This window comes from Cucurbita maxima, unplaced genomic scaffold (assembly GCF_002738345.1).
Source record: "Cucurbita maxima cultivar Rimu unplaced genomic scaffold, Cmax_1.0 Cma_Scf00011, whole genome shotgun sequence".
Lineage (NCBI taxonomy): Eukaryota > Viridiplantae > Streptophyta > Magnoliopsida > Cucurbitales > Cucurbitaceae > Cucurbita > Cucurbita maxima.
The window spans coordinates 1,304,601-1,316,614 of record NW_019272027.1 but is presented as its reverse complement, the minus strand read 5'-3'; the positions used below and the strand labels follow the sequence as shown (position 1 = coordinate 1,316,614).

The 12,014-nt window shown below is 41.3% G+C and overlaps 10 non-coding genes across 10 annotated transcripts; all 10 read right to left on the bottom strand.

Annotated features, from left to right (window-relative positions):
• Window positions 1-5,364: 5,364 nt before the first annotated feature.
• On the bottom strand, window positions 5,365-5,436 carry TRNAP-UGG. The gene has a single exon. It is a non-coding gene; the product is annotated as a tRNA-Pro (tRNA).
• A 231-nt stretch (window positions 5,437-5,667) lies between these two features.
• On the bottom strand, window positions 5,668-5,739 carry TRNAP-CGG. The gene has a single exon. It is a non-coding gene; the product is annotated as a tRNA-Pro (tRNA).
• A 663-nt stretch (window positions 5,740-6,402) lies between these two features.
• On the bottom strand, window positions 6,403-6,474 carry TRNAP-CGG. Its single transcript has one exon. It is a non-coding gene; the product is annotated as a tRNA-Pro (tRNA).
• Window positions 6,475-6,836: 362 nt separating this feature from the next.
• On the bottom strand, window positions 6,837-6,908 carry TRNAP-CGG. The gene has a single exon. It is a non-coding gene; the product is annotated as a tRNA-Pro (tRNA).
• Window positions 6,909-8,446: 1,538 nt separating this feature from the next.
• TRNAP-CGG lies at window positions 8,447-8,518 on the bottom strand. The gene has a single exon. It is a non-coding gene; the product is annotated as a tRNA-Pro (tRNA).
• Window positions 8,519-8,591: 73 nt separating this feature from the next.
• Window positions 8,592-8,663, bottom strand: TRNAP-CGG. The gene has a single exon. It is a non-coding gene; the product is annotated as a tRNA-Pro (tRNA).
• Window positions 8,664-8,739: 76 nt separating this feature from the next.
• Window positions 8,740-8,811, bottom strand: TRNAP-UGG. The gene has a single exon. It is a non-coding gene; the product is annotated as a tRNA-Pro (tRNA).
• A 500-nt stretch (window positions 8,812-9,311) lies between these two features.
• TRNAP-CGG lies at window positions 9,312-9,383 on the bottom strand. The gene has a single exon. It is a non-coding gene; the product is annotated as a tRNA-Pro (tRNA).
• Window positions 9,384-9,987: 604 nt separating this feature from the next.
• On the bottom strand, window positions 9,988-10,059 carry TRNAP-UGG. Its single transcript has one exon. It is a non-coding gene; the product is annotated as a tRNA-Pro (tRNA).
• Window positions 10,060-10,803: 744 nt separating this feature from the next.
• On the bottom strand, window positions 10,804-10,875 carry TRNAP-CGG. Its single transcript has one exon. It is a non-coding gene; the product is annotated as a tRNA-Pro (tRNA).
• Window positions 10,876-12,014: the final 1,139 nt, after the last annotated feature.

Below are 12,014 nucleotides of genomic sequence, written 5' to 3'. Positions count from 1 at the left end.
TAGGTCCCTGTAGCTAAGATAGACATCTCTAGGTGTATCATACACAATATATGTATTATGTCAATACGTATGAGAGTTTTAATGTGTTAGGATATGGTTTCTAGACATAAAATGTACTTTCAAGTCTAGATATTACCGGTGTAGGTCTTTAAACTAACTAGTTCAAATAGATTAACCGACGTCTAGTTTGGCTAGACAAATCTAGCATTGTCGCATTTGTTGTCAAGTTCACATAGTGACATAAGTCGCTTAATGGATGATTGACTAATGTGATCTAGCTAGTCTTATGTCCTATTGGACCTATTGAGCTAGTTTGTATTTGTTTGACTATCATGTTTTCACCGATAACTCATGAGTTTGTCTCTCTTAGCTCGAGAGTCATTTTATTGATTCATATTAAGCTTGTCTTCTCTGTTTTTGCTCGAGAGTCATGTTTGGGTCGACTTCTAGTTGGGTTACCCTTTCTTAAGTCGTCACATAATTTCTTGGTCTGATTTTGGTTAGCTCTCGTGTGATGTTTTGTCACGACCCAATTTTCAAGGCTTCGAAGCTCGAACCGTGACCCAAAAGACAAAATCGAAAACAAACAAAAAGAAAAGAAAATGAAAAGAAAGGTAAAATAAAAAGATGAAAATCCAGTAAAATTAAAATAGAAGAAAGTGAGTGTAATTTTCAAATATTTCAAAGAGGATTTAAATTTACAAAAAGGAAATACAATACAAATATAAAAGGAATTTGCAAAAGACTCCAAAAGACCAAAAAGGGACTAATGTTTCGGAATGACCCCCTCTGTGACTGCATAGCTCTCGAACGCTCCTCCACCTCGATCGACACCTGACAACAGAAAAAAAATAGAAAGGAATGAGTATAAAAATTATACTCAGTAAGCCACTTACTTGTAGGCTCTCTCCGCATTCTAACTTAACAGTTCCCATGGTTTCCTAAATCGGTTCTAGGACATCTGGTTCTAATCTTAATCCCTTGAGGCTTGCCCCTTGGGTTTCACCGGTTCATCGTTCTTTTATTAGACGCCTAGAGGTTCCTTACGCCAAGCTAATATGATCGGTATCTCTCTATGAGGTGCTACCTCTACATGGCTATCTGGGGCTACATGGTATCTAGCCTATGGGTGTGCTGAATACCCCTAAGCCATATAGTCCCCTTATGGGAGCGTGACCCAACCAGTTCCCATGCAACTAATGGGCTATACGACGTGAGGACACATTTCCCATGCGAAATGGCTAAGAGCAGTAAGGACTGATCAGGGACCCTTGGTCCTCCCACGAAGCTATAGATACCGTTCTCACACTAGCAATTTATGAACACTCTTAGGGTACCTTATTGCCGTGGTAATCCGCTAAGTTCCTAGGGGAAAGTTAAGTCTGGCTAGAGCGACATATCGCTCCTAACAGTAATCCCCAAAGCTTATCATAGAAATGGGCCCTATCAATTAACAGAGTGTGCATGCAACCGTCTTCTAACATCATAATATATAATTCATGCAAATTAGGCATGCCGGCTCAACGGGGCGATGGCCTCCATCAAGCACCTAGAACACAAAGTTCGCGCTCAATGGGGCGAACTCATCCATCAAGCACCCAGAACGCGGAATACACAATTCCAACATAAATTAAACGCATGCATACATATGGCGGAAGCTTAAAGCATACAAGCAACACTCAGATAATTCACCCAATACACTCATAACAATCAAAACTAAACTCATTCATGGAGAGCTACTCTAAGGTCAAATTGCTAGCATGCATGCAATCCAAGCAAATTCTACAAGTATTTCTTCCTCAACACCGGGTGGTGACTTACCTGGTTGACTCGTGCCCTTTTGCTAGCGTTTCTTTGCCCGTGAGGTGTCCAAAAATACTAATTTCCTTAAATTAAGTCCCTATTCACATAAAAACAGTATTAGAACTGGAACCAGAACAAAAATCGGGCAAACAGAGGGCAAACGGGCAAAAACGGTTGTTTCATGCTCGCTCACGCGCCGGTAGTGCGCTGGCACACGCGTGGAAGTGCGCTAGTCACAGGCCGCACGCGCGCCTACCACACGCGGCAGCTTCTGCGTATTCGCGGGTCGGTTGGTCCGGTTTGGCTCGGCTCGCGTTTGCGGTTCGGCTTGGGCTTTGCAGGCGATACGTGTCATCGCCTCGCTGGAGTTGCGTTGCTCCAGTAAACGATCGTATCCAGCGCCTGTCACGCCGCCCTCTACCACCTGCCGGCCAAATTTTTTATTTATTTTTATTTTATTTTTTCATCTCTGTCCTCTGCAATTTGTAACACAGTGTCCCCTTTCCGATTTTAATATCTTTTGATTCGTAGTTTGGATCGATATGATTTCTTCGGCAAAGTTCTAGATCGTGTTACGGCTACGTCCTAGTACTTTTTTTTTTTATAATTCTTTGCTTGACTACTCGACGAGTTAAGAGTGTCGGAAGTTCGTTCACTGTTCTCAGACAATTCTTGGATCTCCGCCTTCAGGTTGAGATCTTAGCCAAACTCTTTCATAGATCATGCGTAGAATTATTCCTAGGTGAATATATCAAGATTTCAAATCTTGATTCACAAAGGAAAACTGTAGATCTGAGAAAACGTTCAAGATCTTACCTCGCGGGTTTTTCCGATTTCTTGATGGAAAATGGGAATCCGGCCACCCACATTCTCTTTTCCCTTCCAAGAAAGGCTCCTTGCATCATGGTCAACCCTAATACCATGTTCTATCTCAATTTCATAAATATCCATTACTTAAAGACAGGTGTGAAATCATTATAATAGAGTATAAATATATAGCTTATATACCATGCTATGGAGACATTTAATAGGTATTTTTTTATTAAACCTGCAACGATCCTAATTTTTTTATTGAAATAGAGGTACTACTGTATGCATGACGTGACCTTTCTATGTGAAAACATTCATTTAAAATAATTTACCAAATGATGTCATGGACTTATACATTTACATTAAAAGTTGTAAAACAAAACAACGAAATATAACCAATGTGAAATATAAATAAATCAAAGAAAAGATTGAAAATAGCACCCTATTCTAACCTAAGATCTACGAAAATAAAATGCAACTACCCTAACACAGGTTCCATGGTCTTCAACACGATACCATCATCAACCATATGTGTCTTACCTTTACCTGAAATATAAGAATAGCACAAGACTTGAGTATTTTAAGAAATACTCATTAACCCCACTATTGGGGTCGGTGAAAGCAAACACATGTAACATGAAAGAGACATATCATTTAAAATTGTCTTCTATTAGGCGGCTTTCTAATTCGGGAAAATTGGATGTGTATTTACTTATCTACACACGACCCACACGTGCGAGCATGGGCCTACTAGGTGGACTCGCACACCTTCTAGGTCTACTGGTCGGGCTAGCATCTCTAGTGCTGTTGCCTGACACTCGGAGGGAATAGCGACCGATTTAGAATCACGACATACATGATGATCATGATTTAGAATCACGACATACATGATGATCATTTCCATTTCATAATGTATGCATCCGTACTCATCATAAAGGAAAAATATCTTAATGCACGTGAACATATAATTATGCATGAGGTCCCAAAAATTTTCATTGTAATTAAATCATGCAAGGCAACCCCCATTCCTTTCTCACATATCATTCTCGGTGATATGCATACGTAAAATTTTACAAAATCATTTCATTAATACAACGCTGAAAGACAATGTTGAGTTTGTGAAGAGTCGGTTGCAGAGACATCAACCAATTGAGTGGCGGAGGATGTCACGGTCATGCTTGTCCAAGGCGTGTGGCATATGGTTGCATGTCAAGTGTCTCAACCATGCTTATCTAGGACGTGTTGTCTATGGCCCCATGCCCGCTCCAAACTCATTTTACTTGCATTCATGTTAGATGAGCCTTTACCATTATTGTTGTGTCAATACGAGGGTGTATGACTGGTCACCAAAATCAAGTCTACACCCGCTAGGGCTAAAATTCTCCAAATTCTACAAACTCATTTTTCAATGTGACTTGTTCGCTAGTTTAGAACAAATGTTGCACAATCATTGTCCCGTTGCCGCAATAGTGCAAATAGTGCAATTATAGCTCCTGACACGTGGGCAGCACGTGGGAGTGGCATGGCTAGGAATTGCGGGCCATGGCTTGGTCAGTTTGGGTCACAAAAGATTTGTTATCACAAATGAACTTTGGGCTAGTGCGTTCCTTACCTGACTTGCATCTTCCCATAGGATTGTGACCTATGCAAAACTATATCTTGCAGCTTCATAGATATAGTTGTAGGGGGGCATTTCGAGAATCAAATTCGAGACCTCTCGCACCCAAAGCGAGAATCATACCACTAGACCAAATGCCCTTATAGTAGAACTAGGATTGTGACCTATGTAAAACTAGGATTGCAAATTGCATAGATAACAAGATGACAAGGTTTTACCTACTAGACGGTCATCGCCATCAGAGCAAAAAACAACACAACACGTTGATGGTATTGGGAGAGAAGACACCCGTATATAAAATTCTAATATCTTCAAGCTTCATTGATGTAGTTGTTGGCGGGCGCGCACATTTCGAGAATCGAACTAGAGACCACACGCACCCAAAGAGAGAGTCATACCACTAAACCAAATGCCCTAGTAGTAGAACTAGGATTGTGTTCCTTACCGGACTTGAATTTTCCCACATAGGATTGTGACCTATGTAAAACTAAGATTGCAAATTGCACAGATAACAAGATGACATGGCTTTACCTACTCGACGGTCATCGCCATCAGAGCAAAAAACAACACAACACGTTGATGGTATTGGGAGAGAAGACACCCGTATATGAAATTCTAATATCTTCAGAAGACACCCGTATATGAAATTCTAATATCTTCAGAAGACACCCGTATATGAAATTCTAATATCTTCAAGCTTCATTGATATAGTTGTGGGCGGGTGGGCACATTTCGAGAATCGAACAAGAGACTTCACGCACCCGAAGCGAGAATCATACCACTACACCACAACACGTTGATGGTATTGGGAGACCCGTATATGAAATTCTAATATCTTGCAGATTCATTGATATAGTTGTGAGCGGGCGGGCACATTTCAAGAATCGAACAAGAGACTTCATGGACCCGAAGCGAGAATCATACCACTAGACCAAATGCCTTGGAGAACTAGGATTGTGTTCTTTACCGGACTTGCATTTTCCCACATAGGATTGTGACCTATGTAAAACTAGGATTGCAAATTTGCACATTAACAAGATGACAAGGCTTTACCTACTCGACGGTCAACATGTTGATGGTATCTCGTATATGAAATTCTAATATCCTGCAACTTCATTGATATAGTGTTGTGGGGGGCATATCGAGAATCGAACTCGAGACCTCTCGCACCCAAAGCAAGAATCATACCACTAGACCAAATGCCCTTGTAGTAGAATAAGGAATGTGTTCCTTACCTGACTTGCATCTTCCCACATAGGACTATGGCCTATGTAAAACTAGGTTTGCAAAGATACAAAGATATGGCAAGGCTTTACCTACTCGACGGTCATCGCCATTCGAGCAAAAATCAACACAACACGTTGATGGTATTGGGAGAGAAGACACCCGTATATGAAATTCTAATATCTTGCAGCTTTATTGATATAGTTGTGAGAGAGCCATTTCGAGAATCGAACTCGAGACCTCTCGCGCCCGAAGCAAGAATCATACCACTAGACCAAATGCCCTTGTAGTAGAACTAGGATTGTGTTTCTTACCGAACTTGCATCTTCAAACATACGATTATAACCTATGTAAAACTAGGATTGCATATTGGAAAGACAGAGATATGATAAGGCTTTACCTACACGACGGTCATCGCCATCAGATGAAAAAACAACACAACATGTTGTAGGACGCCCGTATATGAAATTCTAATATCTTGCAGCTTCATTGATAGAGTTGTGGGCGGGCGGGCACATTTCGCGAATCGAATTAGACAGACCTCTCTCACCCGAAGCGAGAATCATACCACTAGACCAAATGCCCTTGTAGTAGAACTAGGATTGTGTTCCTTACGGGACATGCATTTTCCCACATAGCATTGTGACCTATGTAAAACTAGGATTGCAAATTGCACATATAAACAAGATGACAAGGCTTTACCTACTCGACGGTCAACACGTTGATGGTATCTCGTATATGAAATTCTAATATCTTGCAACTTCATTGATCTCGTGTTGTGGGGGGCATTTCAAGAATCGAACTCGTGTAAAACTAGGTTTGCAGAGATACAGAGATATGGCAAGGCTTTATCTACTCGACGGTCATCGCCATTAGAGCAAAAATCAACACAACACGTTGATGGTATTGGGAGAGAAGACACCCGTATATATTGATATAGTTGTGGGGGGGCATTTCGAGAATCGAACTCAAGACCTCTCACACCCGAAGCGAGAATCATACCACTAGACCAAATGCCCTTGTAGTAGAACTAGGATTGTGTTCCTTACGGGACATGCATTTTCCCACATAGCATTGTGACCTATGTAAAACTAGGATTGCAAATTGCACATATAAACAAGATGACAAGGCTTTACCTACTCGACGGTCAACACGTTGATGGTATCTCGTATATGAAATTCTAATATCTTGCAACTTCATTGATCTCGTGTTGTGGGGGGCATTTCAAGAATCGAACTCGTGTAAAACTAGGTTTGCAGAGATACAGAGATATGGCAAGGCTTTATCTACTCGACGGTCATCGCCATTAGAGCAAAAATCAACACAACACGTTGATGGTATTGGGAGAGAAGACACCCGTATATATTGATATAGTTGTGGGGGGGCATTTCGAGAATCGAACTCAAGACCTCTCACACCCGAAGCGAGAATCATACCACTAGACCAAATGCCCTTGTAGTAGAACTAGGATTGTGTTTCTTACCGAACTTGCATCTTCAAACATACGATTATAACCCATGTAAAATTAGGATTGCATATTGGAAAGACAGAGATATGACAAGGCTTTACCTACTCGACGGTCATGAAATTCTAATATCTTGCAGCTTCATTGATAGAGTTGTGGGCGGGCGGGCACATTTCGCGAATCGAACTAGACAGACCTCTCGCACCCGAAGCGAGAATCATACCACTAGACCAAATGCCCTTGTAGTCTGAACTAGGATTGTGTTCCGTACAGGACATTTTCCCACATAGGATTAATTCTAATATCTTGGCATCTTCATTGATATAGTGTTGTGGGGGGCATTTCAAGAATCGAAATCGAGACCTCTCGCACCCAAAGCAAGAATCATACCACTAGACCAAATGCCCTTGTAGTAGAATAAGGATTGTGCTCCTTACCTGACTTGCATCTTCCCATATAGGACTGTGGCCTATGTAAAACTAGGTTTGCAGAGATATGGCAAGACTTTACATACTCAACGGTCATCGCCATTAGAGCAAAAATCAACACAACACGTTGATGGTATTGGGAGAGAAGACACCCGTATATGAAATTATAATATCTTACTGCTTTATTGATATAGTTGTGGAGGGGAAGTTCGAGAATCGAACTCAAGACCTCTCGCACCCAAAGCGAGAATCATACCACTAGACCAAATTTCCTTGTAGTAGAACTAGGATTGTGTTTCTTACCGAACTTGCATCTTCAAACATACGATTATAGCCTATGTAAAACTAGGATTGCATATTGTAAAGACGATATGACAAGGCTTTACCTACTCGACGGTCATCGCCATCAGATAAAAAAACAACACAACACGTTGTTGATGGTATTGGGAGAGAAGACACCCGTATATGAAATTCTAATATCTTGCAGCTTCATTGATAGAGTTGTGGGCGGGCGGGCACATTTCGCGAATCGAACTAGACAGACCTCTCGCACCCGAAGCGAGAATCATACCACTAGACCAAACCAAATGCCCTTGTAGTAGAACTAGGATTGTGTTCCTTACAGGACATGCATTTTCCCACATAGGATTGTGACCTATGTAAAACTAGGATTGCAAATTGCACATATAACAAAGATGACAAGGCTTTAACTACTCAACTACTCGATGGTCAACACGTTGATGGTATCTCGTATATGAAATTCTAATATTTTGCATCTTCATTGATATAGTATTGTGGGGGGCATTTCAAGAATCGAACTCAAGACCTCTCGCACCCAAAGCAAGAATCATACCACTAGACCAATTGCCCTTGTAGTAGAATAAGGAATGTGTTCCTTACCTGACTTGCATCTTCCCACATAGGACTGTGGCCTATGTAAAACTAGATACAGAGATATGGCAAGGCTTTAGCTACTCGACGGTCATCGCCATTAGAGCAAAAATCAACACAACACGTTGATGGTATTGGGAGAGAAGACACCTGTATATGATATTCTAATATCTTGCAGCTTTATTGATATAGAGTTGTAGTTGTGGGGGGGCATTTCGAGAATCGAACTCGAGACCTCTCGCACCCGAAGCGAGAATCATACCACTAGACCAAATGCTTGTGGTAGAACTAGGATTGTGTTCCTTACCTGACTTGCATCTTCCCACATAGGACTATGGCCTGTAGTTGTGGGGGGGCATTTCGAGAATCGAACTCGAGACCTCTCGCACCCGAAGCGAGAATCATACCACTAGACCAAATGCCCTTGTGGTAGAACTAGGATTGTGTTTCTTACCTGAACTTGCATCTTCAAACATACGATTATGGCCTGTAGTTGTGGGGGGGCATTTCGAGAATCGAACTCGAGACCTCTTGCACCCAAAAAAAGAATCATACCACTAGACCAAATGCCCTTGTAGTAGAACTAAGGAATGTGTTCCTTACCTGACTTGCATCTTCCCACATAGGACTATGGCCTGTAGTTGTGGGGGGGCATTTCGAGAATCGAACTCGTGACCTCTCGCACACAAAGAGAGAATCATACTACTAGACCAAATTCCCTTGTAGTAGAACTAGGATTGTGTTCCTTACCGAACATGCATTTTCCCACATAGGATTGTGGCCTATGTAAAACTAGGATTGCAAATTGCACATATAACAAAGATGACAAGGCTTTAACTACTCAACTACTCGATGGTCAACACGTTGATGGTATCTCGTATATGAAATTCTAATATTTTGCATCTTCATTGATATAGTATTGTGGGGGGCATTTCAAGAATCGAACTCAGGACCTCTCGCACCCAAAGCAAGAATCATACCACTAGACCAATTGCCCTTGTAGTAGAATAAGGAATGTGTTCCTTACCTGACTTGCATCTTCCCACATAGGACTATGGCCTGTAGTTGTGGGGGGGCATTTCGAGAATCGAACTCGAGACCTCTCGCACCCGAAGCGAGAATCATACCACTAGACCAAATGCCCTTGTGGTAGAACTAGGATTGTGTTTCTTACCGAACTTGCATCTTCAAACATACGATTATAACCTATGTAAAACTAGGATTGCATATTGGAAAGACAGAGATATGAGAAGGCTTTACCTACTNGCACCCAAAGCAAGAATCATACCACTAGACCAAATGCCCTTGTAGTAGAACTAGAATTGTGTTTTTTACCGGACATGCATTTTCCCACATAGGATTGTGACCTATGTAAAACTAGGATTGCAAATTTGCACATTAACAAGATGACAAGGCTTTACCTACTCGACGGTCAACATGTTGATGGTATCTCGTATATGAAATTCTAATATCTTGCAGCTTCATTGATATAGTTGTGGGAGGGCCCATTACGAGAATCGAACTCGTGACCTCTCGCACACAAAGAGAGAATCATACTACTAGACCAAATTCCCTTGTAGTAGAACTAGGATTGTGTTCCTTACCGAACATGCATTTTCCCACATAGGATTGTGACCTATGTAAAACTATGATTGCAAATTGCACATATAACAAGATGACAAGCTCCTCGATGGTCATCGCCATCAGAACAAAAAACAACACAACATGTTGATGGTATCACCATGTGGGGGGCATTTCGAGAATCGAACTCGAGACCTCTTGCACCCAAAGCAAGAATCATACCACTAGACCAAATGCCCTTGTAGTAGAATAAGGAATGTGTTCCTTACCTGAGTTGCATCTTCCCACATAGGATTGTGGCCTATATAAAACTAGGTTTGCAAAGATACAGATATGGCAAGGCTTTACCTACTCGACGGTCATCGCCATTAGAGCAAAAATCAACAAAACAACATTGATGGTACTGGGAGAGAAGACACCCGTATCTTGCAGCTTCATTGATATAGATAGTGTTGTGGGGTGCAACATTTCAAGAATTGAACTCGAGTCCTCTCGCACCCAAAGCGAGAATCATACCACTAGACCAAATGCCCTTGTAGTAGGACTAGGATTGTGTTTCTTACCTGACTTGCATCTTCCCACATAGGATTGTGGCCTATGTAAACCTAGGATTGCATATTGGAAAGACACAAGAGATATGACAAGGCTTTACCTACTCAATGGTCATCGCCGTCACAACAAAAATCAACACAACACGTTGATGGTATTGGGAGAGAAGACAGCTTTCGAGGGGCTCATTCAAGACTTACTCTCTATTACTCAACAGAAAATAAGAGTAGAAATTCGATATAATAAGGTAGACTAGAGTTATAGTAGATTCATACACAATCTGTACAAGAGGAAATAGGAATTGTCTTTATATGATTGGAGAGAAGACACCCATATATGAAATTCTAAAATCTTCAAGCTTTATATGATTGGAGAGAAGACACCCGTATATGAAATTCTAAAATCTTCAAGCTTTATTGATATAGTCGTTGTGGGGGGCATTTCGAGAATCGAACTCAAGACCTCTCGCACCCGAAGCAAGAATCATACCACTAGACCAAATGCCCTTGTAGTAGAACTAGGATTGTGTTCCTTACCGAACTTGCATCTTCAAACATACGATTGTAACCTATGTAAAACTAGGATTGCATATTGGAAAGACAGAGAGATATGACAAGGCTTTACCTACTCGACGGTCATCGCCATCAGATGAAAAAATAACACAACACGTTGTTGATGGTATTGGGAGTGAAGACACCCGTATATGTAATTCTAATATCTTGCAGATTCATTGATAGAGTTGTGGGCGGGCGGGCACATTTCGCGAATCGAACTAGACAGACCTCTCGCACCCGAAGCGAGAATCATACCACTAGACCAAATGCCCTTGTAGTAGAACTAGGATTGTGTTCCTTACCGGACTTGCATTTTCCTACATAGGATTGTGACCTATGTAAAATTAGGATTGCAAATTGCACAGATAACAAGATGACAAGGCTTTACCTACTCGATGGTCATCGCCATCAGAACAAAAAACAACACAGCACGTTGATGGTATTGGGAGATAAGAAACCCGTATATGAAATTCTAATATCTTGCAGCTTCATTGATATAATTGTGGGGGCATTTCGAGAATGGAACTCGAGACCTCTCGCACCCAAACAAGGATTGTGTTCCTTACCTGACTTGCATCTTCCCACATAGGATTGTGATAAGGATTGCAAAGATACAGAGATATGACAAGGCTTTACCTACTCAACGGTCATCGCCATTAGAGCAAAAAAATCAACAAAACACGTTGATGGTACTGGGAGAGAAGAGACACTCGCATATTAAATTCTAATATCTTGTAGCTTCATTGATATAGGTTGTTGTGGGCGGGCACATTTCGAGAATTGAACTAGAGACCTCTTGCATTCAAAGCGAGAATCATACCACTAGACCAAATGCACTTGTAGTAGAAATAAGATTGTGTTACTTACCGGACTTGCATCTTCCCACATAGGATTGTAACCTATGTAAAACTAGGATTGCATATTGGAAAGACACAAGAGATATGACAAAGCTTTACCTACTCAATGGTCATCGCCATTGGAGCAAAAATCAACACAACACGTTGATGGTATTGGGAGAGAAGACACCCGTATATGAAATTCTAATATCTTGCAATTCGTTATTGATGTAGTGTGGGGGGGGGGGGGGGGGG